Below are 22,716 nucleotides of genomic sequence, written 5' to 3' on the forward strand. Positions count from 1 at the left end.
CTTTATATATTAAAGATCATATAAAGAGAAGACTTTTGTGTCTTGCCCATTCTGCTTTCAGTAACCATAGAAAGTGGTCGTGGCACCAGCTCATATTCGAAGTACCCCTCCGCTTGTTCTGATGATGGCTATTCCGTGGAACAAGAACGCGGGCTCAACAGGTATCGTTTTGACAGCAACCTCCACTACAGAATTCATAGCAGCTAATGGCAGAGCACGATCAGAACTTTTCAGCTTCATAAATTTAACCATTTTCCGTTCACTACTGCTCATTAGTGTCTGTCCGGCTTCAAAGGAACGATTCCAGTTTATTGTTACGTATCGCAAAAGACCGGTTGTAATTGACGTCAGCAACCTTAAGGTCATGAGAGAGCCGCTGGGAAACTTTAGCTACATCTTCATCATCTGTTTGGATACGTGATGGTCTCATCTCAATGTGCTGACTATAGCAAACAAGCAAAGCTCCAAAAAAATTTTCAGTAGCATTATACATACCACGTGTAACAATAGGCCAAAAATTCATCTTCCTTATGCATTTAGTAATCGCGGAAGCGTTACCGAGATGACAGATAAACTCCTGTGGAAGACTCTGCAGGAGAGACGCTTAGTAGCTCGGTACGGGCTTTTGTTAAAGTTTCGAGAACATACCTTCACCGAAGAGTCAAGCAGTATATTGCTCCCTACTACGTATATCTCGCGAAGAGACCATGAGGATAAAATCACAGAGTTTAGAGTCCACACAGAAGCATACCGACAATCCTTCTTTCCACGAACAATACGAGACTGGAATAGAAGGGAGAACCGATAGACGTACTCAGGGTACCCTCCGCCACACACCGTCAGGTGGCTTGTGGAGTATGGATGTAGATGTAGATATGCTGTCAGTCATTCCTCTGCCGTGTAAACATAGGCCTGCTATACCTTTCATAGACATCATGACGGTTTGTTCAATTATTATGTGATTCTACGTTCCCGATAAATACTTCTCTGTCAGCCGAATTGTAAAGAATCCTCCCTCATCAACGATTTATATTTTTTTCTCATTCGTAACCGTTTCCAGAAGGATAATTTCCTGAACATACAGCTGGCACGACTTGGCATCAGGAAAACGACCACAAGCATGGAAGCAGGATATAATGCCTTTGATGCATGTGAAGTGTAGGTTGCATTTACCAATTTTTTCAGCTTTGATAAAACTCCATGTGGTAGTACTGCACCAATTACTTTGTCGTTTCGTCTTTCTTCGGCAACACTTGTAACATGCACTCAAAGAATCGTTATAGATTTTTTAAAGTATCATTATTTTCCAAAGCTTGTAGATTCTGAGGACGCGCTTTGGATATTAGAGGCAACATCTGTTTTACCTCGTCCACGACATCCTTTCTGCCTGGCATCATCTCCATTTTAGAAAAGATTTCATTTTAAAAGTTAACATGAATCAATGGTAACTTCTGATGGCTGTAGCATATGTGTCACTTTCAAGCATTAAGTCTGTTTAGTGCATCTATGATATCTAATAACTCTTTAAGCCTACTTCCAGCCATTCTGCAGGCAATGCAACCCAGGAAGGACATGATATCCTCCCCCCCCCCCCTCCCCCCAATCTTACCACAGCCTTAGGTAATGAGACTTGAATACCTTACGATGAGGCACTGATTATGCATTTGGCTTTCACATACAGTGCCTGGTGAAATGTTACAAACCATGTTTTCTGACCTGCTTATGAAGTTTGTTGTTCTGCCGTAGATATGGCAGTTTGAAGACCATCACAACTAATGACCGGTAAACCAATGAAGGACAAGGAGATTATTTTAAACTGTAATGTTTTCGTATTTCTTGTACAAAAGCACTACATCGTCCTAACTTAGGACTCACCAGATATTTTCAGCTGTGGATAGTTCACTTGCATTTTCCTCGTAGGGCTTCACATCCAATCAGATCAAAAGTTCTAACATAGAAATCTGTGTTATCGAATGCGTATTGTGTCAAAGATCATCTTTTGACGAGTTGCTCTGAACTGATGAAAGAAGAGAATCGAAAATTTCAACATCATAGTAGCTAGCACACATTCCAAGATTTGGTATCATGTCTAAAGAGTGCTTGGATTCATGCTTCCTATGTAGAAATACTGACAACCCAAGAAAAAGAACAGATGTGAATATTCGTGGTCTAGTGGCTGAAATGATTTGATTTCAAACACTCACACTTTTTTTGTCGTGGGTTCCGCTAGCTCGTTCCTTTTTTCTCACTGTCGCCTATTCTATAAAAGTTCTCAAAGACTATGAAATGGCGTTTTGTGCATCTTTCAGAAATATGTCTATTGGGGGATTTTTAAGCTGTTTTGTAGAAGCTGGACCTAATGTCCTACGTATGATTGCAGCCGCTGCCGTAATAATCCGAAGTGCTTCGTCTGCGTCACCATTCTATCCATCTTCATACCAAGCATTTGTTAACATTTTATAGTCCGTCTTTCTAAAACAAGCAGTAGAGTGATTCTTTAGGTGCATTTGCTACTATGACCTCTTCACCACGTTTCTCTTAAGTAGAGTCCATAGAGTCTTTTCATTTGGGACATAACTGCCAGCCTGCTCAATCAAGTTTTTAACTGAAAATTGACGCTCTTCACTGTCTTAAATTATGTAGAAGACTGTATCTTTCAATTTATGTACTTCAACATCAGGAGAGCGACATGGCAGTTTATTTCCATCCGTGGGCCGCTTATGACCTTCAGGAAAACAGATCTGAAGAAACACTCCAACTGCAGCAACCAGGTCAGTGACGTTATCAAGTGTTTTTAACAATTTTACTCAACTCATCGTTTCCCTTCCTAGCTGCTGCCGTTAGTGAATCTTCACCGGTTACAGTTTCAATTTTTGTTAATTTCCGTCCTCTTTGTGCTGGTTTTTTTATTTGCTTTTAAACTGTTTCCTTGCTTATTTCTTCCAGGCAAAAAAAAAATTATTTTGAATAGCTAATTCCGCGAAGGCCCTTAGTTTACTTTTGGTTGGTGATGTTAAGAGCTGCGTGTGGGCGTTCCAATGGAAGTTTGAAGTCTCTTAAAATTATTGATATTATTTTCTTTCGTATAATCTTTCCGGCAGCCACAGTGGAGTTACGAACACAGTGAACTATTAAAAGCTTCACTTTTCCGTCACCACGTCTTGCTCTGGCAATTATCGATTTTAGAAGACCTTAATCCGAACTGTGCACCTAAAAATGTAAATGTCGTGTGACTAGGGCCTCCCGTCTGGTATACCTTTAGCCGTGTGCAAGTATTTCGATTTGACGTCACTTCAGCGACTTGTGCGTTCGTGGGGATGAAATTATGATGATTAGAACAACACAACACTCAGTTCCTGAGCGGAGAAAATCTCCGACCCCGCAAGGAATCGAAGCTGGGCCCTTAGGATTGACATTCTGTCGCGCTGACCACTCAGCTACCGGAGGCGAACGCTGTGCACGTAATTCCCTTAGTAAGTAGTCCATCATTAATCAAACACTTCTCATGATAATGCATTATAAATATGATTATTTTCCACTTTCAACCGTCCTGCGCGGTAAACTTTTAATACTGAAGCAACCAGCTCATCACTACATTGGATTCTATTTCTGCAATATAAAGATAGTGAAGAATTAATAGAGTAGCTCTCAACGAGACAGTGTATAAGAAAGACCCTTAAACACATAACCATAGAAAGTATGACAGAGAAACCTCAGTTTAGATTATTGTAGGAGACCGTATGAGAAGATTTACAGGTTGCAGGGAGGCTCTCTTTTGTAATAGGATATCAAATTCAAGGCCTTTATGGCCAGACCGTTCTTCGATGAAAACTCTTCATAGGACGCTATCCGTAGATAATTTTGTATTCTTAAATTTTGTGGTCAAGTATTTTCCACGTAAATGCAGCCGTTTAGAAAAGAAGGGGGGGGGAGGGGGGAAGCTGATATATCTGGCGCCTTTTTCCAATATGGCGGACAAAGCTCCAGCTCCATCGATGAGAACTTTTAATATGTTTGTGTGGAAATGTATAAGAAAGGTCTGTGTAAAAATACTTCTTACTACTTTTTTTTCTCCTAAACGTCAAAATATGCCCTAATTTGACTGAGCTAATTGTGGTGTGATGTTAAACTTAATTGTGTTTGTTGTACGTGGCTGCGTTGTAACGTAACCATCAAGCCAATTTTAAGGGAGGAAATTCCTACGCACTTTAAACCAACACCTAACAGCAAGTATGCGAAAGCCACTGCGAAAGTTTAATAAATATTTTAAACGTTTAAGAGTCATTCCTCCCATGCTCACAGAATATTTGTATCAGAACGAGCTTACTTTAATTTCATATTATTTCCTATAGCAACTATCACATGTGAACATGAATGACGCTTTAAAAAAGTCCTTCCCAGAAACCTTATTACTTGCGTGTGTCACATTTCTACCATATATAGTAACTGATCGACTCCACGCAAAAACGATATGTATGTCGTCAGTACTGAGCAAGAAGGCGAAATATTACCCTCTCCATCCCGCTCCTCAGCCCTGTGGCAGTCGCCGCTCAACCTTCCGAAGCCCCCTCCCCCACCTCAGGGCTCATTACAAAATGAACAAACCACACACTTAGTTGAGGAAAGTCATGGGATACATACTAATGGACGTCGGACGTCCTTTTGCCCGGGGAAAATGCACCAGCTCGACGTAGCATGGACTCAACAAGTCGTTCGACATTACCTGCAAAAATATTGACCCGTGCTGCCTCTAAAGCCATCCATAATTACGAAGATGTGTCCAGTGGAGGATTTTGTATGCGAACTGACCTATCGGTTATGTCGCATAAATGTTCGATCCGATTCATGACGGGCGATCTGGGTTTCCAAGTCATTCGCTCGAGTTGTACAGAAGGAATTGTTGCCCAGTGGTAAGGCGCACTGTCAATCATAAATATTTCATTGTTGTTTGGGTACATGAAGCCCGTGGCTGACTGCAAATGATCTCCAAGTAGTCGAACATAAACATACCCAGTCAATGATATTTTCAGAGAGCTCAGTCCATTCTATATAAATATTGGCCACAGCACTACGCAGCCTCCACCAGATAGCGCAGTGCCTTGTGGACACGTAGGTCCGTGGCTTCGTGGGGGCTGCGCCACACTCGAAAGCTACCATCAGCTCTTACCAACTGTAATCGGGACTCATCTGACAAGGCTACTGTTTTATAGTAGTCTAGGGTACAACCGATAGTGTCACGGGCCCAGCAGAGGCGCTGCAGGCGATGTCGTGCTGCAAGCAAAGGCACTAGTGTCGGTCGTCTGCTGCCACAGCCCATTAACGCCAGATTTCACCGCACAGTCCTAACGGATACGTTAGTCCATATCCTACACCAATTTCTGGGTTTATTTCACGCATTACTGCATGTCTGTTATCACTGACAGCTCTACGAAAACGCTGTTGCTCTCGGTCGTTACGTGACAGTTGTACATGGTGAGAGGTAATGCTTGATGTTTGTTATTCTCGGCACACTCTTAACGCTATGGATCTCGGAATATTGAATTCGCTACCGATTTCCGAAATGGAATGTCGCATGCGTCTAGCTCCAACAACCATTCCGGGTTCTAAGTCTGTTAATTATCATCGTGCGGCCGTCATGAAGTCGGAAACCTTTTCATATGAATCACTAGATTGGTGACAGTTCCGCTATCGCACTGTCATTTTATACCTTCTGCCATCTATCTATGAGCTTATCGCTATCGCCAGCCGCGGTGGCCGAGCGGTTCTAGGCGCTTCAGTCCAGGCTCGCGCGATTGCTAAGGTCGCAGGTTCGAATCCTGCCTCCGGCATGGATGTGTGTGATGTCCTTAGGTTATTTAGGTTTAATTACTTCTACGTTCTACCGCACAGATGACCTCGATGTTAAGTCCCATAGTGCTCAGAGCCATTTGAACAATTTTATCGATATCCCATAGCTTTTGTCATATCAGTGTAGGTGGCATGCCGAAATTTATGAAAATATCACGTGCCATGTAGTGACAAAAAGTCTGGGGATCACTGCTTCAGCATATTACTTCACCTACATTTTTCGGTCTCAGACGCTGTCGTTCAAGGTGTAAGGCAGTCGCTAGCTTCAGATGGTTTCAGTTTTTAATAGCGACGCATGCATGCCCTTGTTCATCGTTGGCAGAAGTGGATTACGAATAGTGGTAACAACGCGAAAAAATGAAAGGACGCCTCTGAAACTATGTTCCATTTAACTGTATTGTTGTGAAGTTTTAATGTGCCAGGAAGTCTCATATCAGCGTACACTCCACTGCACAATGAAAATCTCATTCGGAAAAATCCCCAAGGCTGTGGCTAAGCCAGGTCTCCGCAGTATCCTTTTTTTTCAGCAGTGCTAGTTCCGTAAGGTTCGCAGGAGAGCTTCTGTAAAGTTTGGAGGGTAGGAGACGAGGTGCTGGCAGAAGTATAGCTGTGAGGACGGGGCGTGAGTCGTGCTTGGGTAGCTCAGTTGGTAGAGCACTTGCCCGAGAAAGACAAAGGTCCCGAGTTCGAGTCTCTGTCCTACACACAAAATTAATATGCCAGGAAGTTTCATATCAGCGCACACTCCGCTGCAGAGTGAAAATCTCATTCTGTATTGTTGTACTTTCAGTGCCTGTTGTACAGTCCATGAAAATAAACGGGAGGTATTAGTTTCGCAATGGCCATCGTATTGGCGATTCCTTTTGTCATTCATAACTTTTTTTTTGACGTTGGAACTTTTTACTAGGTAGGGTTCAGAAGAAATGTATGCAAATAAATATAAATTATTTGGCCTTTGGAGGTAAACTGCGTTCCTTCGGAAGGTCACGGCAGAAAAGTTCCGATGAAATACATATTCCTAATTGTCCTCGATGCACTAAGCTACGACGTCTAGTGAGAAAGACAAGTATTATCTCTGAGAAAATCCGTGAAGATGGAAAAATCGCCTCCCGCTCCCAGTTTGCTGTGAAGGACAGAAAAGGAAAGCAGGAGAGGTAAACCGGTGCGTCAGCAAGCAGCTGCGCCATTACCGCTAGGGCCTTGGCTGTCGTGTCCCGGGCTCGTAATATTTTTGCCTGCTCCACCGCCCTGAGACCGAGACTTCTGGAACGCCTCCTGACTTCGACCACGCACGCCGCGCTGCTGCTCCGAGGAACACTGCCAGGTATGCGTCCCCTGCTTCTCTCACTAACACACTGTGCCGCACGTACGCTAAACACTTGTATTTTTATTTTTACTCGACTTACTTAGTGCTAGACTTTCCTTCCATTTGTTTTTTCCAATATTATTTCAGGTGCTAGCTGATGTGCTGTCTCTGTTCTTCGTAGAATTTCTTTTTCTTTTCTGTCGCTTGTATCTTCCTTTTCTCCATCGTCCAGTTCTCCATATTACTTCTGTTTATAGTCCTTTTCTGTACAGTGGGGGTGTCATTTTACAACACTTCCTGCAAACGTGACGTCATTTTGACGCATTGTCGACGACTGGATGATCCCTTGTGACAGGGAAGAATTGTTCCTCGATTCACTCGCAGCAAATTAAGCAGTCCTCTTAGGTTCCTGTTTAACCACAGACTCGCAAATCGCTACATATTTATTTCATCCTTCGTTGTCCAATCAGACGGAAATGTAAATAACATCGCACATTGTAGTAAATACTTCTGCAACATTCATAAGAAAGTTCCAAAGTGTGTTAACGTGCCGACCGGGGTGGCCGAGCGGTTCTAAGCGCTACAGTCTGGATACTGCCTCGGGCATGGATGTGTGTGATGCCCTTAGGTTAGTTAGATTTAAGCAGTTCTAAGTTCTGGGGACTGATGACCTTAGAAGTTAAGTCCCATAGCGCTCAGAGCCATTTAAACCATTTGTTAACAACACTAACAAGAAAAAATATTTACACGTGGCTAGATGCGAACCTACACCTTTAGACTCCGGATGTCATGAACATCATCCACTACGCTAGCACTTGGGTTATACGTTATGTATCTCCTGTCGTGCTTATCATTGTGCCTCCTGACGGCTTATATCGTTATTGGGTGCATTTAGTGATAAGGGTCGTAATCTCCCTCACCTTCCCAAATCCCGTTATTGCGCACAATAAGCAAAGTCTTTTATGAAAAATTTAGAGGAACGAAGATTACAATAAACTTTCTAGTTTACTTACCTTTTCGTGTAGAGTTGGCTCTCGTTCTTCTTGTCTATCGGTACGATACCTAAAGGTGAAATTCTCACATTTTAGGTACTCATGGTTGAACTGATCTAAATGAATTTGAAGGTTGTCGTTGCGAAATTTTTGTTGTTATCTTAATATATTTTGCCACATTGTAGTATTTCATACCGTCTTTTGAATTTACACATTAACAAAACCGAAACTACGCTGTTTTCCCAAAATACAAAAATACGTCCGATAACACCAGAGACATGCTTATTACTACTACACTCTGCGGTATTATTCCAAAGGTTTTAGAATTTCTTTGAAAAAATTTCTATTACTTTCGATTATTATATCATGAATGAATGCAGAAATAAACATAATAAACAGTAGTACATTGTGTAATTAGTAACAGAAGTTTTAAGTGCGCAAAATAATTCGTAATTTCAAACGTTTCTACAAAAAAATTAAGTGTACATTCGGAACTAGTATCTATCGATTATAACATCCAACATAAAGTAATTCCTTTCCATAAGTTTTATGTTGAAATATAACATACTTTCTATAAAATTATATAAAAGTTTTCAGACAAGCAGCTGGGATAATACTGACCTGAACAAAATTCGAAAAATAATACTGCTAAAGAGAACTACTATTGAGGAAAATCAATGCTAGACGAGGATATCCCGTTAAACGGTGACCTGTTAGAGATAATTTTTCAGTGGTCCGGTACCTTGAAATGGCGTAATACAAATTATAATTCAAGCGTAGCTCATGCTTTATTTGTAAGTCATTGACAATAACAACTCACTTTTGAAAGAGGACTGCTGTATGAAGGCAATAACCGCCGATAATTGTGACGTCTAGATACAACAATAATTGTAATAAATCATTCCCAGAATGGCGTGTTTTATAAATCTCTGATATACGTGCATGCAGTCTTGTGAGAGGCCCGTATCGAGGGCTAACGAAAGTCGATACCAGTTCCTGCAGTAACCGGTACTGCAAGAAATGTGAGATGAGTGCTACCTGTATAGTGACCTTTGTATTGAGCGACTGGGTTAAGTATTCTTTGATTTTGTCTATTATCTGGTATATGCATGGTTCCTAAGGAGTTTCTGGTACTATATCAGTAACCTGTTTCTCAGTCTACTTGAGTGCATGTGTTTTGTATGACCTTAGAACTTTAGGTGCCGTATATATTGTGTTGTGTTGTGTGTGTTGTTGTCTTCAATCCTGAGACTGGTTTGATGCAGCTCACCATGCTACTCTAGCCTGTGCAAGCTTCTTCATCTCCCTGTACTTACTGCAACATACATCTTTCTGAATCGGCTTAGTGTATTCATCTCTTGGTCTCTCTCTATGATATTTACCCTCCATGCTGCCCTCCAATGCTAAATTTGCGATCCCTTCATGCCTCAGAACATGTCCTACCAACCGGATCCTTCTTCTTGTTGTCAAGGTGTGCCACAAACTCCTCTTCCCCCCAGTTCTATTCAAAACCTCCTCATTAGTTATGTGATTTAATCTTCAGCGTTCTTCTATAGCACCACATTTAAAAAGCTTCTATTCTCTTCTTGTCCAAACTATTTATCGTCCATGTTTCACTTCCATACATGGCTACACTCCATAGAAATACTTTTAGAAACGACTTCCTGACACGTAAATCTATACTCGATGTTAATAAATTTCTCTTCTTCAGAAACTCTTTCCTTGCCATTGCCAGTCTACATTTTATATCCTCTCTACTTCGACCATCATCAGTTACTTTGCTCCCCAAATAGCAAAACTCCTTTACCACTGTAAGTGTCTTATTTCCTAATCTAATTCCCTCAGCATCACCCGACTTAATTCGACTACATTCCATTATCCTCGTTTTGATTTTGTTGATGTCAATCTTACATCCGCCTTTCAAGAAAATGTCCATTCCGTTCAACTGCTCTTCCAAGTCGTTTGCTGTTCCTGACAGAATGACTATGTCATCGGCGAACCTCAACGTTTTTATGTCTTCTCCATGGATTTAAATACTTATTTCGAACTTTTCTTTCGTTTCCTTTTCTGCTTGCTTAATATAAAGATTGAATAACAACGGGGACAAGCTACAACCCTGTCTCACTCCCTTCCCAACCGCTGCTTCCCTTTCATGCCCCTCGACTCTTATAACTGCCATCTGGTTTCTGTAAAAATTGTAAATAGCCTTTCACTACCTGTATTTTACACCTGCCATCTTTATAATTTGAAAGAGAGTATTCCAGTCAACTTTGTAAAAAGCTTTCTCTAAGTCTACAAATGCTAGAAACGTAGGTTTGCCTTTCCTTAATCTATTTTCTAAGATAAGTCGTAGGGTCAGTATTGCCTCACGTGTTCCAACATTTCTGCGGAATCCAAACTGATTTTCCCCGAGGCTGGTTTCTATCAGTTTTTCCATTCCTCTGTAAAGAAATTGCGTTAGTATTTTGCAGCTAATGCTGACATTTATATATATATTTTTGATTTCCTTTTCATTTTTATTTATTTATTATTTTTTCAAATGTGCATTAGTAATTCCTACCCACCACTTTTTACACATTACAATAATAGAAATTCTTCTGCGGAATAGAAGGACTTGTCAGACAAATCTTAGACTTTTTCCGGCACCGAAAAACGAAACCCAACTAGTTGATAAAAACTGAGAAAGAATTAGTAGAATAAAAGATTTCAGAAAATTCACTTATCGATCGAACAGCTAAATTAGTTACTAAAAATGAAAACTTGAGGTTTCAAAACAAATCTACACAAATGTCTAAACCCTTCAACTCGTAAGAAGAAAGGAAAAGAAGATCGGAAATAATGAAGAAATACTAGGCCCCAAGAAAAGAACAACGCACAAAGAAATGATTGATCCAGTGTACCCCAAAGAGGGTGAAACGAAAGAAGAAGAAAGGCACTGTCAAGGAGAAACTTTCTCAGTTTGTTTGGAAATTTTACTGTGCTGTCTGTCAGACAATTTATATTACTGGGTAAGCCATAAGAAACTTTAGTTGCAGCCCTGAGCACTCCTTCTAATGCTAAAGGCAACCTTAAGGTGGGATAATGAATCCCATTGCTAAAAGTTCTTAAATCCCATTTTTCCTTCTGTAGTTATGATTAGCATTGTTCCTTTTGAACTGGAGGAGATTATTTACAACAAACTTCATGAGGGAATATATACACTGTGTAGCAGTAGTAAGAGTGCTGAACTCCTTAAACAAATGTCTACAAAATTATCGTGGATGAGCACTATACATAATAATTACAGCATATTTCCGAGTGAGGAAGATTTTCGACTTTAAAGATGAGTTACCCCTGAACATTATTACCTATCACGTTACTGAATGAAAATAAGCGTATACAAAACTTGTCAATTTACCGATTTATCCCTCCTCAAGATTTCCAGATGTTCTACGTGCAAATTTACCTGAAGACAGTGGTTTTAAGAGTTCCAAATGTACCTTTCTTGCTTTAAATTCTCATCAATATTGACACTTAAGAATTTTTAAGTTTCTACAGTATTTATTATTTTCTCGCCATGTCTTACACTTATCATTGGTGTGGTACCCCTAGAGGTGCAGAACTGATTACCCATACGTTTGAAGTTACTTTTGAGAACAATGTTTACTAGTTCTTCTCTTTCTGGATTCATTACAATACTCATATCATTTGCACAAAGAGCTAATTCTGCTTGTTCTACATTAAATGCAAGATCATGTACATCTATGAGAATCAATAGCGGACGTATGAGGCTTGGGGATCCCCATGTGGTCTTTTCGCAGTCAGAGTACTGACTGCCGACTACAATGGTTGAATTACTAAGTACAACGTCAGTCACGTTTTTATTTTGATATGAAATTATCCATTCGTTGGCTATACCATCAAATCCCAAAACTTCAATTTATCTATGAGAATACTGTGATTCGCACTGTAGGATTTCAGTCTGGGTACGTGCTGTACCACTATGTGGATTGGTCATCAGCGAATGGCAGACAAACGATTTCGAGTTCCTTCCTTTTGCTTCATGATGCTCTGCCACATCAAGCTCAGTGCACCATTCTCTTATGAATTTTTTTCTAGTACCAAGTTAAATAACGTAGGTGGTACACAGTCACCTAGTCACACACCAGCCTTGACGTAGAAAGGATCTTAAGTGTCTCCCATGAATTTCACTGTGGTTTGAGTGTCCGTGCGTCTTTGACGATGTCGATGGCCAAGTTCATGCAACAGATTATAAGAATCTGGTGCGAACGATTGATTCATGTGCTTTTTTTTTTTAAGTCTGCGAAGGTGAAAACCCATGGTTTGAAGACAGTTGGCCTATTTTATTCATGGTTGTAATTTTCAGCAAACGTAGCATTATTTTTTCAAGATTAAATTCAGTCATCAGTTGCAAACAAGTTTTTTTATGCTTTCCTGGTTCCGACACTTTAATTTTTCATCTTCAGAAGCTTTTTTTTTGGTTTAACACATGTCAATATTTTCCTCATAGAAGCATAATGTCATGGTAGGTCAAGAAAACAGTTTGTATGTGATTACAAACACCGACTGACCATAATCGCATCCAGTATGTACATTTCTGGATGGGATTATGCCTCTATAAAGAAGACGTTAAAATCTGCTAAACCAATACTAAGCTTCTGAAGATGACAAATTAATTTGTCGACAGCAGTAAAAAATAACAAAAATTAAATTGTAATTCATGACTGATTTTTATCCTGAAAATAATTGTCTAAGTTTGAGTAGGGGTTTCAGGCACAAAATCTGCTCTGGTCCTGAACGTCCTAAGCGGAGCGCTCGTTGATGCTCCCCTTTGGAAATCAAAGGGGAGGTACCTCCATCGCGGAAGGGAGATAGCAAAGGCACCGGGAAAAGATCAAAGAAGCAAGGTGTGTGAGACGCTCGGGGCTAGTGCGCACACAGTCGTACAATATGCGAGCTACAGGACAGCTGACACACCGTTCAGAGTGGAGCGAACCTGGCGTGGGAGAAATAACAAGAAGGTCTCTTACGAAACATGTAACCGTATCTGTGGCATAAGAAGGAGACGCAGTAGGCTCGATCGCACGTAACAAGACACTGCACTGATATGAAAGAGTCGAAATCTAGTGCCAAACAGGTGCTGTGTCTGAGCTTCATATGTAAATAGGCTGCACAGATTACGTAAAAGTGACGTCTTTCTCATCACCTTCCCGCAAAGTACCAGTTAATTATTACGAATGCATGGATCTGCAATGGTGTCGAATTTGTGAACACAGCTGTGGTATCCCAAATGTGTGTAGGTTGTCACCAAGCAGGTTCATGCTGACTGGGACAGGTTTCTTCTCCAAATAGTCAGATTTTGGCTTCAGTGTCACCGCGCGGGGAAAATATTACAAAAGAGCTTAAGAATCATTGACAAATATCTAACCCCGTTCTCGTGAACAATATATATATATATATATATATATATATATATATATATATATATATATATATATATATATATATATATATATATATATATATGAGAAGCTTTCTAAAGCAGATGTACAAAAGTACAAGATATAGTGTTATTACTTTAATGCACTGAAGAGCCAAATAAACCTATACACCTGATTAATATCGTGTAGAGCTCTCGTGAGCACGCAGAAGTGCCGCAACATGATGTGGCATGGACGCGAGTAAAGTCTGAAGTAGTGCTGGAGGGAATTGACACTAAGAATCCTGCATGGTTGGCCATAAATCCATAAGAGTACGAGGGGGTAGAGATCTCTTCTCAACAGCACGTTTTAAGGCATCCCACATATGCTCAATAATGTTCATGTCTGAGGAGTTTGGATGTCAGTGGAAGTGTTTAAAATCAGAAGTGTGTTCCTGGAGCCATTCTGTGGCAATTCTGGACGTGTGGGGTGTCGCGCTGATCCGCTGGAATTCCCCCCTTCCGTCGGAATGAACAATGGACATGAATGGACGCAGGTGATCAGACAGGATATTTACGTACGTTTCACCTGTCAAAGTCGTATCTAGACGTGTGAGGGATCCCATATTACTCCAAATGCACATGTCCCACACCATTACACTGCCTCCACCAGCTTGAACAGTCCCCTGCCGACATGCAGGGTCCATGGATTCATGAGGTCTCCATACCAGTACACGTCCATCCGCTCGATACGATTTGAAACGAGACTCGTCCGACCAGGCAACATGTTTCCACTCATCAACACTTCAATGTTGGTACCGACGGGCCCAGGCGAGGCGTAAATCTTTATGTCGTGCAGTCATCAAGGGTACATGACTAGGCCTTCTGCTCCAAAGGTCTATGTTCCGTTGAATGGTTTGCACGCTGACACTTGTTGGTGGCCCAGCATCGTAATCTGCAGCAGTTTGCTGAAAGGTTGCACTTCTGTCACGTTGAACGTCTGTGCTCACTCATCGTTGGTCCAGTTCTTGCAGGATCTTTTAGGGATTCGTGATATTCACTGTACACTAGTGAAATGGTCGTACGGGAAAGTCTCCACTAAATCGTTACCTCGGCGATGGCTCGTGCGCCGACTATAACACCACGTTCAAACTCACTTAAATATTGACAATCTGCCATTGTAGCCGATCTAGTAACCGCGCCAGACACTTGTTTTTCATGAAACTTCCTGGAAGATTAAAACTGTGTGCCGGACCGATACTCGAACTCGGAACCCTTGGTTTTCGTGGGCAAATGCTCTACCATCTGAGCTACCCAAGCACGTCATCACAGCTTCACTTCTGCCAGTATCTCGTCTCCTACCATCCAAAATTCATGTAAGCTCTCCTGCCGGGAAGTTTCATATCATGGCGTACTCTGCTGCAGAGTAAAAATCTCATTCTGGAAACATCCCCCAGGCTGTGGCTAAGCCATGTCTGCACGACATCCTTTCTTCCAGGAGTGCTATATCTGCAAGGTTCGCAGGAGAGTTTCTGTGAATGCTAAATTTGTGATCCCTTGATGCATCAGAATATGTCCTACCAACCGGTCCCTTCTTCCCGGCAAGGTGTGCCATAAACTTCTCTTCTCCCCAATTCTATTCAATACCTCCTCATTAGTTACGTGATCTACCCATCTAATATTCTGTATTCTTCTGTAGCACCACATTTCGAAAGCTTCTATTCTCTTCTTGTCCAAACTATCTATCGTCCATGTTTCACTTCCATACATGGCTACACTCCTTACAAATACTTTCAGAAATGATTTCCTGACACTTAAATCTATACTCGATGTTAACAAATTTCCTTGCCATTGCCAGTCTACATTTTATATCCTCTCTACTTCGACCATCATCAGTTATTTTGCTCCCAAATAGCAAAACTCCTTTACTACTTTAAGTATCTCATTTCCTAATCTAATTCCCTCAGCATCACCCGACTTCATTCAACTACATTCCATTATCCTTGTTTTGCTTTTGTTGATGTTCATCTTATATCCTACTTTCAAGACACTGTCCATTCCTTTCAACTACTCTTCCAAGTCCTTTGTTGTCCCTGAAAGAATTACTATGTCATTGGCGAACCTCAAAGTTTTTATTTCTTCTCCATGGATTTTAATACCTACTCCGAATTTTTCTTTTGTTTCCTTTACTGCTTGCTCAATATACAGATTGAATAACATTGGGGAGAGGCCACAACCCTGTCTCACTCCCTTCCCAACCGCTGCCTCCCTTTCATGCCCCTCGACTCTTATAACTGCCATCTGGTTTCTGTACAAATTGTAAATAGCCTTTCGCTCCCTGTATTTTACCCTTGCCACCTTTAGAAATTGAAAGAGAGTATTCCAGTCAACTTTGTCAAAAGCTTTCTCTAAATCTACAATTCCAGGAAGCGTAGGTTTGCCTTTCCTTAATCTTTCTTCTAAGATAAGTCGTAAGGTCAGTATTGCCTCAAGTGTTCCACCATTTCTACGGAATCCAAACTGATCTTCCCCAAGGTCGGCTTCTACCAGTTTTTCCATTTGTCTGTAAAGAATTCGCGTTAGTATTTTGCAGATGTGACTTATTAAGCTGGTAGTTCTGTAATTTTCACATCTGTCAACACCTACTTTCTTTGGGATTGGAATTATTATATTCTTCTTGAAGTCTGAGGTTACTTCCCCTTTCTCATACATCTTTCTCACCAGATGGTAGAGTTTTGTCAGGACTGGCTCTCCAAGGCCGTCAGTAGTTCTAATGGAATGTTGTCGACTCCCGGGGCTTTGTTTCGGCTCAGGTCTTTCAGTGCACTGTCAAACTCTTCGCGCAGTTTCGTATCTTCCATTTCTATAATATTGTCCTCAAGTACATCGCCCTTGTACAGACCCTCTATACACTCCTTCCACCTTTCTGCTTTCCCTTCTTTGGTTAGGACTGTGCTTCCATCTGAGCTCTTGATATTCATACAAGTGGTTCTCTTCTCTCCAAAGGTCTCTTTAATTTTCCCGTAGGCAGTATCTATCTTACCCCTAGTGAGATAAGCTTCTACATCCTTACATTTGTCATCTAGCCATGCATGCTTAGCTATTTTGCACTTCCTGTCAGTCTCGTTTTTGAGACGTTTGTATTCCTTTTTGCCTGCTTCATTTAATGCGTTTTTATGTTTCCTCCTTTCATCAATTAAATTCAATATTTCTTCTGTTACCCAAGGATTTCTACTAGCCCTCGTCTTTTTACATACTTGATCCTCTGCTGCCTTCACTACTTCATCCCTCAGAGCTACCCATTCTTCTTCTACTGTACTTCTTTCCCCCACTGCTGTCAATTGTTCCCTTATGCTCTCCCTGAAACTCTGTACAACTTCTGGTTTAGTCAGTTTATCCAGGTCCCATCTCCTTAAATTCCCAACTTTTTGCAGTTTCTTCAATTTTAATCTGCAGTTCATATCCAATAGGTTGTGGTCACAGTCCACATCTGCTCCTGGAAATGTCTTACAATTAAAAACCTGGTTCCTAAATCTCATTCTTACCATTATGTAATCTATCTGATACCTTTTAGTATCTCCGGGATTCTTCCATGTATACAACCTTCTTTTATGATTTTTGAACCAAGTGTTAGCTATGATTAAGTTATTCTCTGTGCAAAATTCTAACAGACGGCTTCCTGTTTTATTTCTTACCCCCAATCCGTAGTCACCTACTAAGTTTTCTTGTCTCCCTTTTCCTACACTCGAATTCCAGTCACCCATGACTGTTAAATCTTCGTCTCCCTTCACTATCTGAATAATTTCTTTCATCTCATCATACATTTTATCAATTTCTTCATCATCTGCAGAGCTAGTTTGCATATAAACTTCTACTACAGTAGTAGGCGTGGACTTCGTGTCTATCTTGACCACAATAATGAGTTCACTATGCTGCTTGTAGTAGCTTACCCGCACTCCTAATTATTTTTATTCATTATTAATCCTACTCCTGCATTACCCCTATTTGATTTTGTATTTATAACCCTGTATTGACCTGACCAAAAGTCTTGTTCCTCCTGCCACCGAACTTCACTAATTCCCACATTATCTAACTTTAACCAATCCATTTCCCTTTTTAAATTTACTAACCTACCTGACCGATTAAGGGATCTGACATTCCACGCTCCGACCCGTAGAACGCCAGTTTTCTTTCTCCTGATAACAACGTCCTCTTGAGAAGTCCCCTCCCGGAGATCCGAATGGGGGACTATTTTACCTCCGCAATATTTTACCCAAGAGGACGCCATCGTCATTTCACCATTCAATAAAGCTGCATGCCCTCGGGAAAAATTACGGCCGTAGTTTCCCCTTGCTTTCAGCCGTTCGCAGTACCAGAACAGCAAGGCCGTTTTGGTTATTGTTACAAGGCCAGATCAGTCAATCATCCAGACTGTTGCCCCTGCAACTACTGAAAAGGTAGCTGCCCCTCTTCAGGAACCACACGTTTGTCTGGCCTCTCAACAGATACCCCTCCGTTGTGGTTGCACCTACGGTACGGCTATCTGTATCGCTGAGGCACGCAAGCCTCCCCACCAGCGGTAAGGTCCATGGTTCATGGGGGGAGGAAAATGATGATGGAACCTGGAATTTAACCCGAGCCGAGAAATTGCTCTCCTTCTTAGTAATGAATTTGCTTGTTAATCATGACCTTTAATTCCTAACCTTCCTGCTGTTCGTGCGTGGCGTAGTTTTGATTTGAAGATATTGCATTTCCACGTATACCTGCTGCACTGTTGCATTATCCGTTTTGGCATTCATTTTGATGCTTTACAGAATACATTGATGATTTTCGGACAGAGATTGTTGGCACAGGATGCATTTTCTATTATAGCACCTTGCATGTTTTCCATAGTCTGATTCCAGTTCTTCGTGGTTATTTTTAATGGACATCTGTCTGTTATAATAATGTTTTCTAATATAATTGGCAAATGTCGATTACACATGGCCACGAAGAACTGGAAGCAGAGAACATCCACTGTCTCATCCCTTAGTACTCCGACAGTTTCAAACTCTCTGATGTTTAATTATTTAAACTTTGTTTTTTATTTTCTCACCTGATGCTCCTCACCCCATGAACCATGGACCTTGCCGCTGGTGGGGAGGCTTGCGTGCCTCAGCGATACAGATAGCCGTACCGTAGGTGCAACCACAACGGAGGGGTATCTGTTGAGATGCCAGACAAACGTGTGGTTCCTGAAGAGGGGCAGCAGCCTTTTCAGTAGTTGCAGGGGCAACAGTCTGGATGATTGACTGATCTAGCCTTGTAACAATAACCAAAACAGCCTTGCTGTGCTGGTACTGCGAACGGCTGAAAGCAAGGGGAAACTACAGCCGTAATTTTTCCCGAGGGCATGCAGCTTTACTGTATGCTTAAATGATGATGGCATCCTCTTGGGTAAAATATTCCGGAGGTAAAATAGTCCCCCATTCGGATCTCCGGGCGGGGACTACTCAAGAGGATGTCGTTATCAGGAGAAAGAAAACTGGCATTCTACGGGTCGGAGCGTGGAATGTCAGATCCCTTAATCGGGCAGGTAGGTTAGAAAATTTAAAAAGGGAAATGAATAGGTTAAAGTTAGATATAGAGGGAATTAGTGAAGTTCGGTGGCAAGAGGAACAAGACTTCTGGTCAGGTGACTACAGGGTTATAAACACAAAATCAAATAGGGGTAATGCAGGAGTAGGTTTAATAACGAATAGGAAAATAGGAATGCGGGTAAGCTACTACAAACAGCATAGTGAACGCATTATTGTGGCCATGATAGATACGAAGCCCACACCTACTACAGTAGTACAAGTTTATATGCGAACTAGCTCTGCAGATGACGAAGAAATTGAAGAAATGTATGATCAAATAAAAGAAATTATTCAGATAGTGAAGGGTGAAGAAAATTTAATAGTCATGGGTGACTGGAATTCGGTAGTAGGAAAAGGGAGAGAAAGAAACGTAGTAGGTCAATATGGACTGGGGCAAAGAAATGAAAGAGGAAGCCGCCTGGTAGAATTTTGCACAGAGCACAACTTAATCATAGGTAACACTTGGTTCAAGAATCATGAAAGAAGGCTGTATACATGGAAGAAGCCTGGAGATACTGACAGGTTTCAGATAGATTATATAATGGTACGACAGAGATTTAGGAACCAGGTTTTAAATTGTAAGACACTCCCAGGGGCCGATGTGGACTCTGACCACAATCTATTGGTTATGACCTGTAGATTAAAAATGAAGAAACTGCAAAAAGGTGGGAATTTAAGGAGATGGGACCTGGATAAACTAAAAGAACCAGAGGTTGTACGGAGTTTCAAGGAGAGCGTAAGGGAGAAATTGACAGGAATGGGGGAAAGAAATACAATAGAAGAAGAATGGGTAGCTTTGAGGGATGAAGTAGTGAAGGCAGTAGAGGATCAAGTAGGTAAAAAGACTAGGGCTAGTAGAAATCCTTGGGTAACAGAAGAAATATTGAATTTAATTGATGAAAGGAGAAAATATAAAAATGCAGTAAATGAAGCAGGCAAAAAGGAATACAAACGTCTCAAAAATGAGATCGACAGCAAGTGCAAAATGGCTAAGCAAGAATGGCTAGAGGACAAATGTAAGGATGTAGAGGCTTATCTCACTAGAGGTAAGATAGATACTGCCTACAGGAAAATTAAAGAGACCTTTGGAGAAAAGAGGACCACTTGTATGAATATTAAGAGCTCAGATGGAAGCCCAGTTCTAACCAAAGAAGGGAAAGCAGAAAGGAGGAAGGAGTATATAGAGGGTCTAAACAAGGGCAATGTACTTGAGGACAATATTATGGAAATAGAAGAGGATGTAGATGAAGATGAAATGTGAGATACGATACTGCGTGAAGAGTTTGACAGAGCACTGAAAGACCTGCGTCGAACCAAGGCCCCCGGAGTCGACAACATTCCATTGGAACTACTGAGGGCCTTGGGAGAGCCAGTCCTGACAAAACTCTACCATCTGGTGAGAAAGATGTAAGAGACAGGCGAAATACCCTCAGACTTCAGGAAGAATGTAATAATTCCAATCCCAAAGAAAGCAGGTGTTGACAGATGTAAAAATTACCGAACTATCAGTTTAATAAGTCACAGCTGTAAAATACTAACGCAAGTTCTTTACAGACGAATGGAAAAACTGGTAGAAGCCAACCTCGGGGAAGATCAGTTTGGATTCCGTAGAAATGTTGGAACACGTGAGGAAATACTGACCCTACGGCTTATCTTAGAAGCTAGGTTAAGAAAAGGCAAATCTACGTTTCTAGCATTTGTAGCCTTAGAGAAGCCTTTTGACAATGTTCACTGGAATACTCTCTTTCAAATTCTGAAGGTGGCAGGGGTAAAATACAGGGAGCGAAAGGCTATTTACTATTTGTACAGAAACCAGATGGCAGTTATAAGAGTCGAGGGGCATGAAAGGGAAGCAGTGGTGGGGAAGGGAGTAAGACAGGGTTCTAGCCTATCCCCGATGTTATTCAATCTGTATATTGAGCAAGCAGTAAAGGAAACAAAAGAAAAATTCGGAGTAGGTATTAAAATCCATGGAGTAGAAATAAAAACTTTGAGGTTCGCCGATGACATCGTAATTCTGTCAGAGACAGCAAAGGACTTGGAAGAGCAGTTGAACGGAATGGATAGTGTCTTGAAAGGAGGATATAACATGACCATCAACAAAAGCAAAACGAGGATAATGGAATGTAGTCGAATTAAGTCGGGTGATGCTGAGGGAATTAGATTACGAAGTGAGACACTTAAAGTAGTAAAGGAGTTTTGCTATTTGGTGAGCAAAATAACTGATGATGGTCGAAGTAGAGAGGATATAAGATGTAGACTGGCAATGGCAAGAAAAGCGTTTCCGAAGAAGAGAAGTTTGTTAACATCGAGTATAGATTTAAGTGTCAGGAAGTCATTTCTGAAAGTATTAATATGGAGTGTACCCATGTATGGAAGTGAATCATGGACGATAAATAGTTTGGACAAGAAGAGAATAGAAGCTTTGGAAATGTGGTGCTACAGAAGAATGCTGAAGCTTAGATGGGTAGATCACATAAATAATGAGGAAGTATTGAATCGGATTGGGGAAAAGAGAAGTTTGTGGCACAACTTGACCAGAAGAAGGGATCGGTTGGTAGGACATGTTCTGAGGCATCAAGGGATCACCAATTTAGTATTGGAGGGCAGCGTGGAGGGTAAAAATCGTAGAGGGAGACCAAGAGATGACTACACTAAGCAGATTCAGAAGGACGTAGGTTGCAGTAAGTACTGGGAGATGAAGAAGCTTGCACAGGATAGAGTAGCATGGAGAGCTGCATCAAACCAGTTTCAGGACTGAAGACCACAACAACAACAACACCTGATGCTGCGCCGTATTTGGCAATTTCGGTATTCATTGTATCTATTGCACTTATGACTCATAAGAGAGCAGCAACGTCATTATTGAAGTGAGGTTCGCTCTTGAAATGGTCAGACCAGTTGGTTTGTCTTTAAGTCTCCTCAGAAGTGGTTCCAGCAAAAGCCCAAAGGGCGACATCCAAAGTGGACTTCCTTGTGGTACACTTCTTTCTATTTTTATGGTCTTTGTCATTTCTTCATTGATGAAGGATGTCCAATGAATGACCAATGTCAATTTGTTAATGACCGACCAAAAAATCAGCAACAATTATAGATATACAGACCTCAACAAAAGTTTGGAATATCATAGTGTTTGCTCAATGACTTCTTATAGTATATTGATTGAGGTTTGTACAATACCTTATTAAGAAAATGAACATAATTCCTTCTGGAAACAAGAACGATTTCGGTTAGTTACAAAAAAATTCTTGCAGTACAAAGCAAGCTATCTCTTAAGAATACATCTTGAAAACAAAAACATTGAAAATTTTTATTTAATGATGACGACTATTGGTCCTTAGTAGTGAGTATATCCTCCCCTCTAAGTGAATAGTTCTTCCACTCTGTGAGGCATGCTCTGGATGGGACCGTCAATTGTACGTGAGAGTATGAGGTCCCATTGGTCAATAGCAGCTTCAGTGACGTCCTGATGATTGTCAGGTGGATTCGTACGTTGTGCAGTCGCCACCTTCAACAGGTCCCATGCATGATCAA

General features: G+C 41.1%; 1 protein-coding gene across 2 annotated transcripts in view; it reads left to right on the plus strand.

The window, feature by feature from the left end:
• The window catches only part of LOC126272156 (retinol-binding protein pinta-like), a 139,868-nt gene that overhangs the window by 7,113 nt on the left and 110,039 nt on the right, over nucleotides 1–22,716 (plus strand). Inside the window, exon 1 of one of the 2 annotated variants that reach the window (XM_049974789.1) lies at nucleotides 6,789–7,171. The exons of the other annotated variant lie outside the window; for it this stretch is intronic. The gene's annotated coding sequence lies outside the window, so the exon portion shown is untranslated. Of the gene's footprint in view, nucleotides 1–6,788; nucleotides 7,172–22,716 lie in introns of those variants that run through there. 2 annotated transcript variants of the gene reach the window in all.

Source organism: Schistocerca gregaria, chromosome 5 (genome assembly GCF_023897955.1).
Source record: "Schistocerca gregaria isolate iqSchGreg1 chromosome 5, iqSchGreg1.2, whole genome shotgun sequence".
Lineage (NCBI taxonomy): Eukaryota > Metazoa > Arthropoda > Insecta > Orthoptera > Acrididae > Schistocerca > Schistocerca gregaria.